The 15,570-nt window shown below is 35.9% G+C and overlaps 1 long non-coding RNA gene across 2 annotated transcripts in view; it reads left to right on the forward strand.

Moving 5' to 3' along the window:
- The window catches only part of LOC110025157, a 67,421-nt gene that overhangs the window by 15,584 nt on the left and 36,267 nt on the right, over positions 1 to 15,570 (forward strand). The window contains exon 3 of one of the 2 annotated variants that reach the window (XR_002294094.1): positions 4,077 to 4,605. The exons of the other annotated variant lie outside the window; for it this stretch is intronic. This is a non-coding gene — a long non-coding RNA (uncharacterized LOC110025157). Of the gene's footprint in view, positions 1 to 4,076; positions 4,606 to 15,570 lie in introns of those variants that run through there. 2 annotated transcript variants of the gene reach the window in all.

Below are 15,570 nucleotides of genomic sequence, written 5' to 3' on the forward strand. Positions count from 1 at the left end.
TTCAGTTGAGTCCACAATTTACATGTGCTGTTATTCTTTAAACGTTCATGTTGCAGCGACTGATGCTATTTTTTATTGAGGGTGTCTTGTATCTTTTGGAATGAGGACCTAGTGGAGAAAGATGAGCGCTCTGAATTTTAATATTGTTAAATTTGTATGGTTGACATATCACTTGATGGGGCTTAAAATTTAAATGCACTTTGAGTTTGAAAACTTCTGGAATCTCATTAAGGAAGGCTCGTTGTTTCTTAAAAAGCATTCTCCATCCTTTCATGATTAATTTAAAGTTAAGTCTCTCTCTCTCTCTCTTTCTCTCTATTTTTCTAATTGGACGATAAAAATGAAATGCATTCTTCTGTGCTTGTAATTGTGCTAAGCTATTTTCCTGTGATGGGGCCAGAACAGCTTGGACATCCGATGCATGTGGGAAACCACTGCATCGTCATGTTAACAGTGAAGTACAGATCAACGGATCTGCTTTGATGATGGAACAGTGAAGAATTTGTGCTCTCTAACTCATCATTTTGCCTTTTTTTTTTCTCAAACATTTCTTCCATACATAAGAATTGTGTGTTATGTAAATGCCCCAATATTTTACATAGGCCAGAACCTTCTTCAGCTTGGTTAGGAATCAGTTTTCTTGGGGATCCTGCTTTAATGAGTGCGCTCCAAATACTAGAGGATGTTTTCCCTTATTTATACCTTTCCATATTAATGTTTGTAAATGCCCCAATATAGTTTCTTCTTTTTTCCCTTAATCTATCTTTGATTGATCTGTATGCTAATGCTGCAAGGTAATTGAGACCGAATCTCTGATAATATCTATAAATTTTTCTTCTATTGTTTCGCTCTTTAAATAATAGTCTTTAGTAATCAGAGCCACAATGCTGTTGACTGTAATTTTCATCTCCTGTTTAAAAATTTTCTGCTTTGAGATTGAATGTTTTGTACTGTGCTAGAATATGCGAGTGGGGAAAAGGTTGTTGGCTGGCTGACTTCATAAAATTATATATATATTTATATATATATACTGATGATATATAACTGATGCGTCAATTTTATCTTCGGTCATGAATCTTTAGGCATGGTGAGAAAAAAAACATTCTATATTCAAATTTGAGATAATCTGAGCTCTGATTTCAGAAATTTAACATCTCGACAAGATGAATTGAAAATGGTGAAATTGATGCAAATTGAATTTAATAAAAGCTAGATCAAGCATTTGAAACGCAATTGGAAACTTCTGAATATTGTTTTTAAAGATGTGTCTGTCTCGATCTCTCTGAGTGTGTCAGTCAACCATAATGATTAAATTCAACATGTAATCTGATCTTGTCACTTTTAAGGGTGCTTCTGGGATCTCCATTTTTTTCATGCAATGGCGGTGGTGGAGGTAGGGCTGTCAAAACAGCTCGTTGTTCGCGAACAACTCGTGTTCGGCTCGTTTGTTAAGTTAACGAGCCGAACAGAAACAACACGAACAATCTTTGTTCGTTCGTGTTCGGCTCGTTTTGGCTCGAAATACTACTAATCAATTATATATATTTATATATATATAAATATAAAGTAGTATTTTCACAAAAATTATTTGACTACAAGGCTACAAAAATTTATGATCAATTAAAAGTATTAATTAAGAAAATAGAATAAAAATTATTAAATTAGATTTAAATGATGTTTTAAATCTTGTCTCAATCCTTAACATCTTATGATTATGTGATTAGGGTTGTCAAAATGACTCTTTGTTCGTGAACGGCTCGTGTTCTCTGAACACATTTTCTGTGCTCGAAATATAAACGAACCGAACACGAGCTGAGCATGGGCTCGCTCGTGTTTGGCTCATTTACAGCCTTAGGTGGAGTTACCTTCGTAAGTTATCTGACCTTGAAGCTTACTCTTCGCCCACTCTCTGGCTCTCTATTTTACTAGAATGCTTGTGGAGGTACCTTGGCAACTGTCGTTGATCTAAACCCCATTTTATGTCTTTCTTGTTTCTAATACTGTATGATAATGCATATCACAGTAGTAATCTTTCTTGGTTCCCTTTTTTTCCTTGCTTAGAATGATCTGTATTCTAATGCCGTATGATAATGAAGATACAATTGTGATGATCAGTATTAATAAATCTGTGATCCTTCATTCTTGAAAAAACCTCATTAGTTTATGGATTTGTTAAATATGTTGAGCAATTTTTATGGTAAATGCTTTTCCATGATGTTTTGATTGATACTCCTTCTTTTATCCCCTACTCTTTGGAAAGCTTTTTTTCTAATCCAATAGAAGAAGTTAGATTTAAGTTCTTGGTTGGAGCGGAGCCGAAGGAGGAGAAAGAGGGGAGTTTTTGTAGGTCCTTGTATGGTGCTATCTCGTTGCTGCTTTCCAGCTAGCTCTAATATTAACTGTATTGCTTTCCCACCAGTCTCCTAAAATTTGCCTTTTACATTTATATTAAGGTGGTATATATATATACGAAAAAATTGAAGATTATGTGTTAGATATATAAATACACAAGAATGGAGTGCTATGTATGTAAATCTTCCTCTCTCTTTCTATATGCATCCCTCCATACATACATATACATATATACATGCATGGATGAGTGGCAGCAGGTGAGAGGGGAAAACGGCAGAAATTTGACAGTAGGAAGGTTGGGGCTGTGGCTGGGAAGAAGGGAGGAAGGAAGGTATGAGGAGGGTTTGGAAGCTGCAATAGACAGCAGAACTGCTGTCTTTGGGCTAACTGCAGCCAGTATGGCGACGTCAACAGGGAGAGGGAGGTTGCGGATACAGCCTTAGAAGGAAAAACAGCCACTTACTGCAAGCTGGACAGAAATAAAAAATTAGAAAAGCAAAAATTGAATCCTGGGGCAGCAACACATGTAAAAATAGAAGATGGATAGGCGGGAAACGAAAACAGGTTTGGATTGGGGTGTGGGGTTGGGTGGGGTGGGGGCTGGGGTAGAGTTGTGGGAGCTGTAAATAATTTCTGCCCAATGAAAACTGGGGGGCGTGCTGCCCCAAGCCCCACGTCAACACACACACACACGTAGGAACAAACATACATACATACATATAGCTTCCTGTATATGCCAAAAGATCAATGAGACCTGAATCGATGCTATATTTAAATGAGTAACACCTCATCCTCCAAAGAAAATTTATTTATTTTATGGGTCAGTTTAGAGTGACACCTCGCCTTTTAAATAAAATTCATTCGATTAACAAATCTATTTGTGGCTGTTTTCTCATTTCTGTTGGTTGTAATTTTTTTTCTGATCATGTGATATGTGGAAGGCCATACAGGAAGCTTCAGGGATCAATTCTGAATTCCTAAAGCAATGGTCATAGTGCTGCTTGAATGATATATGACCGCGGGTAACTGCTTCATATATGTGTCATTAGTAGAGAAGTCTTGTATGCATCTGCATTTTGATGGAACTAAGGTTAATCCGAGTCTCCAATCTCCCATTTTATTTAGGCTTTTCTTCATACTTAGGTTGGTAGATATGTAAATGCTTCAGAATTTTGTAATATAAATGTAAATTCTTTTCATTATATTGTGTGGGTGGCTATATTTCTATATTAATTTAAAATATTTATTCAAGTATTAATCAGCAGAATTCATTTGACATATAAAATGTAGCTAATAGTTTAATTTAATTTAATCATTCCTTATTATTTTACTTTGGCGAACTGTTGTCCTGGCTCCCACTATCTCTGCAGAGAGGATTAAAATCCACTGCGAATTCTGTGTGGTGTGAACTCCTAATCCTGTGCATAAATAAAGTTCTGTGAGATAAAAACTTTAACTGATTAGCTTAATTAGGAGGCGTGTGGAGAGTGGCAACCTTATTGGCCGATGATTACTAGGTAGTTAACCGTTACCCACTCACTGGCTTTCTTTCTCCAACGGGCATTGAACATGAGTTCCATTTCATAATGCGATCTTGGCCCATTTTAGGAATGGTTCAGATGGGGCTTCTGTGATGTTCATAATGCTGATAAGCTATTTAATTGCGATGATGTTAAAAGAGCATGAATGGCCTGTGCTTATACCGGAAATCACTGTTTTTGCAGGTTAACGCTGAATTGCAGATCCGCGGATCTGCTTTGATGTGGAATGGTGATGAATCTGAGCCCTCAAACTCCCGCTTTCCTTTGTAACCTTTTCTCTTAAGAGGTTTTTCATTGTTATGCAAGTAATTCTGCATTCTACGGGGCTGTTTGGTAGCAAGAATTCAGCAGGATTTAACTTAAATCCTGAAAACAGAAAAAATGACATTTTTAAATTCTACACGTTCTTAAATTCCCTTTTTCTTTTGCTGTCTTAAATCCTGGATTTAGTTAATCCAGTTGGAAGACAAACTTTTGGGATTTGAAGAAGCTATGGTTTCTAGGAGGAACGGAGTGGAAGGAGGAGAAAGATGGGAATTTTGGGATTTGCTCTAATTGTGACTCTTATCACTATGGTTTGGTCACAAAGGAAATGATTTTGGGCAAGACTGGGATAGCGGAGAGGGATGTTGGCGAGGATTTTGGAAAGGAGAGGGGGAGAGGAAGATAAATAAGGAACTTACCAAATATATCTCGCCTAAATTAGGAAAGAAAATAATTCTGAATACAAAAAAAGAAAAAAAATAAAATTGGAAGGGAAAAAGCTCAATCAAATATTTCCTAAAACATCCTAAACAAATATTCCAAGATTTGGAGGCCCACATGAGACAGGTGAATATGAAAACTAAATCTTCTCAGATTTTCACAACATGCATGCTACTTAATTTTATTTGTATTTACATTCCTAACACCTAAATTTTATTATTCAGGTTAGCCTGAAAGGTTACGATGGTTTAAATTTTCCAATTTTGGCTTTTTTTGTGGCATATGAAATCGAAATTCTCTCTCTCTCTCTCTCTCTCTCTCTCTATATTTATATACTATGTATAGGCCCAAACTCAGATGGTATGTATTAGTACTTCAGAGGTGCTTTACACCATAAGAAAAAAAAGAGTTTGTAGGTTCTTCAAGGCAGCTTTTTCAATGGCTTTCTAGAAAGTCACCATAATTCCGTTTTACTGAAATTTTTTTGCTGCCTTTTAACCACTTTCCGTGGTAAGATTGAACTGTTTACAGAATTTTGAAAGTGTTAGCCGGAAAATGCTGCTATTTTACATACCAATCTGTTCCCATATATGTACATATCTAACACCTAAACTTTGCTTATAATATTTATGCGACCCAAATCTTCACATTATTAGAACACTGAAAGTTAATCATGTTGGTCGATGGAGTTAAATAGAACTTTGAAATATCTATCTGAAAACTTGAACATGTGAAATGTACATTTAAATTAATACAACACAATTCCTATTTATTTACATATTTAACACTGAATTTGAATTTTTTACATTTGTTATGAAGTTGGTGGAACAATAAAGCCAAGAGATGTGTGGTTTATATCTAAATAACCCAATATTTCAGTGATATTGGTTTGAACCATGTTCAAACTTGGATTCAAATCAGTTTCAGAAAGCTCAAACTTCAATAGCGAGTCATCTAATGCTAGAGGTTATCCCTTATTACTCACAATTTCGTCTGGGATTAAGGTTTCTATAAATGAACATATCTTAGGGATTTTTGGCTCATTATATATATAGTGAGGCATATGATGTTAAATTTCCTTGTGCTTTTTTAATTAGATAAAATTTGTGAATTTTACATATATATATATATACCACACAATTCTTATGGGTTTACATCTCTAACACTTGTGTCCTATATTTTAATGGAAATGGTGTATTTCAAGTTTTAAAAATGAAAGTTTATGGTGCTTCATAAATCTTGGTTTTTTGTCATGCTGTGGCAATGGATTATCTTGGATGGCCCATCTTCTGCAGGTAATCGCTGTGTACATGTCATTATTAGAGAGGATGTGGATGTATTTGTTTTTTTTTAAACTGTCAAAGTTTTGAAAAAAATAGGCTGAATACTGAATAGGCCCAATTGCTTTTTCCCTTTGCTTTCATTCTATTAAATAATAATCTTAAAATTTATTTTAGGTACAAACTAAGTGCATAATCTATTTTAGGTAACTTAATAATACATGTTCCTAATCTAAATAATCAACTAAAAGGGAAATAAATCAGAATAAAGATATTGGAAATAAGGAAGTACATAATTATAGAAAATTCCTAATTTAGCTACTTGACTTCCGTCATTCCTGATTAATCTCTCTCCTCAAATTGATGTCGACTGATCATGAAGTATCAATTTGCCAACAAAAAGCTGATAAAATTATCGGCACCAAAAATCCACAAGCTGCCGAAACTAAGAGTGCCTAAGTCTGAGATTGCCTTAGCCTCAGAATGACGAAGCTTGAGAGTGCCGAAGCGTAAGAGTGCCGAAACTTGAGTGTCGAAGTCTGAAAGTACCAAAGACTGAGAGTGTCGAAGCCTCAGAGTGCCGAAGTCTGAGATCTATAGTTTGTCGAAGCCGAAGCCGAAATGGACGAAGCGAAGCTTAAGAAGCTCTCGAAGATGTAAAAAAAACAACAATGCCTAATGAAGAAGATCCAAATGGGACGAGTCATAATACAAACATAACCATCCTTTTTAACCCAAGAATCCTTGTATTCCACAATGAATGGATTTTGCACTTCACAATAAGTTCCATCTCTTGGCGAGTAGACCTGCGACATCTATTTGTCTGTCGAGAAAATTTGATCTTCTTGAAGACATACTTCTTCTTTTTCACCTTGTTCTTCACGAGAAGAGTAGAGCCACATGGCCCTTTGCCAATATTCCCCAAAACCTCATACTCTATGTTACCACCAACATTTAGCTTTTCCTATTTTAAATTTTATGAAGCTCCTCTGATCAAAAGAAAAGTGCATTCGAAGAGAACGAGCGGGGGATTGGAGGGATGGAAGATTTAGAGGAAGCACCAATAGTCGAGCAATCCAAATAGGGCGAAAACAAGGAGGCGGGATGTGAGTTGAGGGAGAGAGCAAGTATGGCGTTGATTAGAGTGAAATAGTTACGGAAGTAGGATAAGTTTTTTCCGGAGACGAGAAGTGGCGTCAGAAAGAGATTCTGGTCGAGAAAAGGCGGAGCGAACGAGAAGTTCAGACCAAGGACGACAGTTAGAGAGAGATCAGTGGATAGATTCTTGGAGGCGGCAGAGGAAGAGTTGAAAGGCAGGCGTAGTGGTCGGCGCTAATGACGGAGATGAGATGGATCGAGAAGATGTGATGGAGATGACAACAGTTGTCTGGGAGTTGGGGCAAGCAGTTGAAGACGAAGTTCAAACGAAGAGGCCAGAGAAGGAACCAATCGAACAAATCGAGCGTTAGTTGAACAAATCGAGCGGTAGTCGAGCGGCAGACGAACAACAATCGAACAGATCGAGCGGTTGGGCACAGAGGATGCTGTTAGGGCATACAATGGTTTAGGCATACAAGATGAGCTCTTGTAGGCGAAACAAACTACTCCAAAGATTCATATCCTAAATATTTGACTTGGTTCAGATGCCATGTCAAAGTTTTGAGAAAAATAGGCTGAATACTGAATAGGATCAATTGCCTTTTCCCTTTGCTTTCATTCCATTAAATAATAATCTTACAATCTCTTTTAGGTACAAAATAAAGCGCATCATCTATTTTAGGTAACTTAATAATACATGTTCCTAATCTAAATATTCAGCTAAAAGGAAAATAAATCAAAATTAAGATACTGAAAATAAGGAAGCTTTTAATTATAAAAACTCCTAATTTAGCTGCCTGATTTCCGTCCTTGATGTGTTTGTTTTTTTTTAAACTTGGCTGGTCTGAGCCTACAACTCCCATTTCCTTCAGACTTTTCTATATCTTCAAGCAACCTACTTGGGCCTTGATGTGTCATCAACAGATTTTTATCATCAGGCATGAGTCTTGATTTTTTTTGAATAAGAAACATTCCGATTGGTTCCTTAATGTGGATAGATTTTTTCCTTCTATTAGATGTTATAATCTTTCTCGGTACCCTTTATTTTCCATGATTTGAATGATATGTTTTGAAATGCTACTTGGCAATGGAGATATGACTGATGATCTGTGTTAATCATCAGTGACACTACACTCTTCAATGAAAAATCATAAGTTTATGGGTTTCTGGCAGTTTTTTCAATGGCTTTCCCCACTTTTTTGGGAGGGTTTTCACTGGGGGGTGGTTCTACTTGAATTTATTTTTGTTTAGGGTGATGCTGATGAAATCCATCTTGGTAGATGATCTTTTGCCCCCATTCATGTTGTGTAGGAGCTTTGACGGCCCATGTACGTGCAGGTAATCTTTGCATTCCTTGCATCAGTGGTGGAGAATGATTGGTGCTTCTGCGTGCAGATTGAACACAATGCCAATCTTCAAAGAAAACTGTGATTTAAATGATGCTATGGGGTCTAATTCTCCTTGTCATCAACCACAGTTCTTTTGTATTTAGGTGATTAATGCTTTTGTTTTCTTTGTTCTCTCTCTCTCTCTCTAGTTTTCTCTGATTTGGCAGTAATCCAACATTGAAGGTGATAATGCTTTTTTTCCCAAGGGATAGTAAAATTGGTTATTTGGGCGCTCCATAAATTTTAAATTTAGTTGTGCTGGAATTTGAAGTGTGGATTAAATGGTATTGTTGAAGCCTAGCCTGTCTTTTGGCATACACACCCCGAGAGTTAGAGCTGAGAGGAGAAGAGAGAGAGAGAAATCTATGTATAACATCTTAACCTATGTTGAATTACTTTCTTCATAATTTTAATGGGGCCAAAAAATTAACCTGGGCATCACTTTTGCATCCCCTTTCTCATAAATGGGTCCAAAAAATTAAATTGAATTGAGTACATATGATTTATTTGGTTTGGTGAATTAAATGCTTGTTTGCTTTTTTAATTTTGAATTAAAGGTTATTTGAATTTCTGCTTTTGAATTGATCATAGAACAAAGCTTTGCCTAAAATTAACAACCGCACGCCGCTTTCTTCTTTGCGTCGGGGTGAAATAGTTGGTGAATGCGATTGCACCGCCACCTTTTTGTTCGATTGCTTTGGCCTAAAGTTCAAGGTTTTATCAAAAGAGTAACATTGTTTTATTGTTTTTTAAAACCTAGACACTGGAAATTTCTTTAATGTAGCAGCAATGTTGGTAGTCGTGATTGAGTGTTGTTTTTTTGTTTTACCATTACTCATTAATCATCTAATAGTCATGGAAACGGATTGTGTGTAAATTGCATGGGAATGAACTTATTATTCTTTTCTTTCCTAAATTTCTGTTGATAGGTCTCATGAATGATATTTTGTGTTTTTGTTAAGGTAATTGTCAACCTCATTTCCTTTTATAATCACGGGAAGCTAATGCAAAACAGCCTGTAAAAAATTCATCTCCTTTTATAGTCATGGAAAGCTAATGGAAAAGTATATAGTTAATTTTTAATTAAAATTATTTTCGAGCAATTTTTACAGTATGTGTTTTTATTTAAGAAAATTTATGAAGGTGAAACGTTAAATGCAATTGAGATGCATAACCAGATTTGAGAAATGAGTCGTGCTTTAGTTGTGTGGTCGAAAGATTTTTTTTTTATCTTTCGAGGAAGCTAAACTATTTGTTATGTTTTTTACTGTTAGTATCATGCACATCTTGATATTGTCTGTTTTCATTGTTATTATTTGTCCTAATGGATCTATCATGAGATGATTTACAATGGCATACTTGAGTTAAGTACCCTTATAGACATATCCTACAAGGATTTACTAGAACCTACTTGAGTTGAACCCTTTTCATTTGATCCAATTAGTCTCAATCTCTGTGATCAATGATCTGATTAGATTGGATCTGATGGTGGTTCAGAGATATTAATGCTTCGCTATTATATTGTAATCGGTGTAGCAGTTTGGATGGCCCATTGATATGCAGGCTACCGCTGCATTTGTGTCATGGTGGCTGAAAAATGGGTGTATCATCTACCTGATGGGATGGAACAAAGGTGAATCTTAGCGTTCGACTCTCTATTTTCTTTCCTCCCTTCTCTTGTTTCTTCAATCCCTTCTCTTGTTTCTTCAAGTTTCTTCAAGTTAACTGTGTTTAATGGCAGTTATGGTAATTTCTCTACTATCTCTTTTGAATGATACTACATATTTTGTCCCTTTATTTTTTTAAACGGTTTTTTTCTGATTCAAGAGCAGAAAAAGAGATGAAATTAGAAAAGGGGAATTTACAAACATACAATACAATTCATATGCATTTACATATCTAGCACCTAAAGTTTAATTCTTATGTTGGCACGCAAGGGTAAAATTCATATGCCGGGAGTTCTATTTTTTGAATATATGTTTTTGTTTAATGATGAAGAGGAAATGCATTTTTTGAAGGCGATCTGTGCCTTGTGATTTTTTCTTTTTTATTTATTTATTTTGTGGAGATGCATAGATATGCACTTTTCTCATGTAATAGCAATTGAGTAGCTTGGATGCCCCATGCCTATGACGTCATTTATGAGGTTAACCGCTGCTTCCATGATTTTTTTTAACGGTTATCCTATTTTGTTTTCTAATTTTCGGTAGTGTTTTTTTTCTCAAATTCGAGAAAAGAAAGTGAAATGAAATTAAAAAATATTTACATACATGCCTCTTAATGCTTATATATTTACTTTCCTAACCCACAAGTTTTAATATTTGGGCTGTCGAGCTCTAATGGCAAGCTTGAGCGTGGCTCGTAAAGGTGGTGCTGCTTGCAAGCTTGAACTAAAATTAGATTTTTTACAGTAGATGACTGGAAAATTCACTGGATAATGTATCGAAATTACCAAGGATTGGCTAATCAAGCCAGCTCACAAGCTAATGAGTCGAGTGGTGACATGCTCGAGCTAGAGCTCGTTTAATAAACAAGAGTTTGAGCTCTAGTTGGAGCTCGTGGCTCATAAGCTCAGCTCTCGAGCCGGCTTGATTCATTTACACCCCTAATAGATTGTATATATTAAAGTACCTCTGAGGTGCTTTACTCCAAAAGAAAAAGAAAAAGAAAAAGAAAGCACTTTTTTAAATGTTAGAACGTGCTAGTTGAGAAACGTTGTTGATTGACTTTTGATTTACATATGTATTACACAATACTTTTGATTCATTGACAAACGTCATTCATGTATGTTCTGTTTTAACTATATGGGGCATAGAAAATCAACCCCCCCTCTCTCTCTCTCTCTCTATCTCTCTCTCTCTCTCTATCTAATATGCATATATATTTGTGTGTGTGTATTGATTCCTTTTGGGACTCACGATCCATATTCTGTGATGCTACACAATCCGGTACAAGATTCTTTTTTGAGGGACAGTTTTAATGAGAACAGATCCTCTTCTTGGTGAATAGACCAATGCCGGCAATGTGAGGATGTATTGGGCAGCGGCTTTAACCTTGAAAATTGTTAAATCTATGTGTTGAATATTAGACAATATTTTTGGTTGGATCGGGCCAGTTTGGGTGATGAAAAGCGATCTGAACACTTCGATAAGTAGGTATGGCGGAATATATGTTGGAAAGAGGAGCTTGGATTTGCTTGTTCGGTGATTAGCAGTTCGGTCATTTTGGAAAATGGGTAGGGCGGAATATATGTGGTGATTCTTTGTATACCTCAGCGAATTTTCGAGCACGCATCAACTATAAACACCTCAGATTTGAAATCTGAGTTTGATTTGACTTGGATTGAATCAATTTTAGTATGATGTGTCTAGCTTGATTTGACTTGATTGAATCAATTTTAGTATGATGTGTCTAGCTCATCGAGCTGATCAATTTGGTTGAAAATTTTCTCAAATTAAGGTTTTAAATAACTTTTAGTGTATATTATTATTTTGAGTTTAGTGCGGTATCACGAAATTTGGATGATATAAATTTATCGATGGCTACAGGGGGTATAACGCGGTATACAAATAAATGAAACAGAAGCGCGAAATTTATTTGTTAGTTATAGGTAGGTTATAGGGAGGTTACCGAGGGTATAACACGGATATAACCCCCAATACTCTTTGAATAACCTTCATGACGTACGCAACACTGCGTACATCTTACGTGCGCAAATTTTTCTCCCCATCAAGCCACCACCGCAACGAGGTACTCTGTCTAAAGTTATTGGGAGTTGATTTTCTCCATGACTTTTTTCTTCTTTTCTCAGTCCGACAACTGATAAGCCAAAAGAAAATGTCCGTTTAATCTATTCAGTTGACATCGCCGTGCAATGAAAACCCTATACATTAGTTTAAGTATGAGGCATGCAGAGGATGGTCTAATGCCAGCCTCCTCCATGGCCGTTGATTACTTTGACCTAATCCTCGAACGATCTCTCCTCTAATTGGGGCGATCTTAATCCGCTTTAGAAATGCTTCCAAGGGTGCTTCAAAGATCGCAATGCTTCTCTTGCTTTGGCGCCGGAGCAGCTTGGATGGCCCGTTGATCTACGGGAAACCATTGTCTCTGTGCGTCGCCGGTGTAGAGATAATGGTTGGACTTACTTGGTGATGGAGATTAGGTTAATCTGAGTCCTGTGGCTTCCAATTTTCTCTCCCATCTTTTTTCAAGGGGATGGCTGTTGCGTGCTTTAAGCCAATGTTTAAGAGGCTTTTTTGCAGGATGATTTGAGCAGGATTAATGCAAAATTTCTCCAATCTTGCCCAACAGTTTTCTCCCTTAAATCATACTGTACGCTTAAATCCCGCTTTTGCGGCATTTTGACTTGAATTGCTGTTTTCTCAAGGGGTATTTGGCTGTAAAGATTATTTAAGTTAAAATAGGATTTAATAAATCCTGTAAATCTGGATTTAAGTATTATTAAGTCCAAGGCGAAATCGGATTTGAGGGATGATTGGGAGCAAATATTGCACATTATTTAAGCATGTTTTAACTTAAATCCTTCCGAATTTAAATGAGGACATGTTAAATCATACAGGATCATAAATCCAATTTTTTTACTTCATTTCACCTTAAACATCTGTATTTATAAATTTGGCATCGGCCGGATATAGCTAAAATTTTCAGTTCTCACTAACTCTCCCCCCTTCACACGTCGTTGAGCCCGTTGTACCCCTGCATTATACAGTCGTGATTTTTATAATCTTTTTTGTTGAGGGTTTCCAGAATTTCGGGGCTAGAATCTAGGAGAGAAATATGAGGGCTTCCCTCTGTACTTTCACTTTTGGCATCGGTAAAGAAAAGAGAATGGATGATTTACATACATACCACTTTTCCACCTGTCCTATGTATTTACATATCTAGCACCTAAACTTAAATTTTTACATATATGTCACCATAAGAACTTTCATATTTACATGCAGCAGTTTGTGATTTACTATGTCAAAGTTAAATCTATCTTGGTTTCTTTTTTCAGGCATTTACATGAATACCACACAATTCTTGAGTAGTTAAATATCTAACGCCTAAATTTTAATTGTCGGTTGGCCCAAAACAATATTTTGGATATGTTTTTTAAGAAAACAAACAAGGGTCTAAATTGAGGTATCACGAGGCGCACAAAACCAAATTTCTCTCTCTTCTTTCTTCCCTTGTTTAATATTTGGCGATGATGATTAAATTCAACATGGAATGTGATCTTATGCCTATTCATGGTGCTTCAGGGAACTCTTCACTTATCATGCACCGATGGAGCAGCTTGGATGACCTGTGCTTCTACAGGTAACCGTTGTATCCTAGTGCCGTTGGTGGAGAACATGTGAGTGTATCTATCTATTGATGGAACTAAGATGAATTTGAGCCAAGGGTTCCCGTTTTCTTTTTAACTTTTCTATATCTTCAAACAACCAGATTGAGCGTTATAGTGGATTGATGTTTGTAATTGCTGTATTGATCTTTACCATGGTAAATGCGCTTCCATGCTGTTTTGATCGATGCTTTATATTTTTTTCTTTTTTTATGAAATATCTGTTCAAATTCAAGAAGATTATGTGAAATGAAACTAGGATGTGGATTTAACATACCACTCAATTCTTATACATTTGCAAGCAGCTTTGAACGTTCTTGGTTTTTAGCTTAACTGTTACTTTCCATGAGTCCCAGATAAAGAACTTGTTGGTGTATGTGTTTTTTATTGGAAAAAAGGCGAGTATGAGCGCTTCTAATTCTCAAATTTCTTCCCACTTCTCTATATTTTTCAAGCAACCAACTGGGCCATTAAAGCTTGTAGATTTGTGCAATTTAGTCAAAGCTGAAGCCTGACTTGGTTTCTTTTATATTGTCAGATCATTCCCATATTGATTTATCAAAGGATGTTGAAGCCCTTTTAAGTGTTTAGATTAACTGCTTCACCCTTCAAAGGAAACTTTTTTTGTTTATGCTCCAATTTATGTTAGTTTTCTAACTTTTGTTTATTTTTAATTTTTTTGTTGATTTGTAGAGTATTCATAGTGAGAATCAAATTTTTGATAGAAAAGGGATGCTGAACTTTGTTAGTGATCTTTTCAACAACAACAACAATAAAACCTTTATCCCACTAAGTAAGGTCGACTACATGAATCCTTATTATCTATTACGTCCTATTTAGTGTCATATTTTCATTTAATTCTAATAAATTAAGATCATTTTTTCGTACAATATGCCCAAGCCTTCCTAGGTCTACCCCTGCCTTTCTTAATAGAAGTTGAATCTAGAACATCTACTCTCCTAATCGATCATCAGATGATCGAAGTTTAATATGACCAAACCATCTAAAACGACTCTCTTTATTTTTGTTTCTCACTAGAATTACACTAACCCTATCATGGATATATTTATTTTGCATTTTGTCTCCAAGTATAAATCCACTCATCCACTGAATCATTCTCATCTCTACAACACTTAACTTAGTTTTATGCTTCTCTTTTAAAGGTCAACATTCAACGCCATAGGGCATTGTGGGTCTCACCACCATCCTGTAAAATTTTCCTTTCAGTTTAAACAATACTTTCTATCACACAATAGGCCCAAAACATTCCTCCACTTCAACCAGTCAACTTGAATTCCTCTAATTTTTTTTGTGTTCGATATATAAACGAGCTGAACACAAACAAAGAATTGTTAGTTTGAGTTCAGCTCATTTTGGCTTGAAAAAATTATATATATATATATATATTAGCACCTAAAGTTTACGAAAGATTCCAACGATGAGTGCAAGGAACGATGCCGAGCTGAAAATTTAGAAACGACGAGTTGTGCATTGCTCTGCTACCACTGTCGGTCAATTTTTTCGATATAGATAGATTTAAAAATATGAATTTGAAAATAAATTTAGAAATTTAATTTAATATAATAGATATATAGTTTGGGTTTTGAAAGCAGTATGTTTTAATTTTTGAAAAATGAGACCAAATTGATCTCATTAGTCTGATAGTTTGCATAATCGTGTCTGATACCGCGAATACTACACCCTCCCGAAAGATAAGTGTAGACCTCGGCGATAGACCCAATCCTGCAAACTAAGAGATTTGTGACATCCGTTTGGTCTGCGAACCTTTTATATATGACCGACAAATTCCCCTATTTAATACAAAGATTAAATAGGGTTTATTTTACCTGGGTTCC

This window comes from Phalaenopsis equestris, unplaced genomic scaffold, assembly GCF_001263595.1.
Source record: "Phalaenopsis equestris unplaced genomic scaffold, ASM126359v1 Scaffold000002, whole genome shotgun sequence".
In the NCBI taxonomy this organism is placed as follows: domain Eukaryota; kingdom Viridiplantae; phylum Streptophyta; class Magnoliopsida; order Asparagales; family Orchidaceae; genus Phalaenopsis; species Phalaenopsis equestris.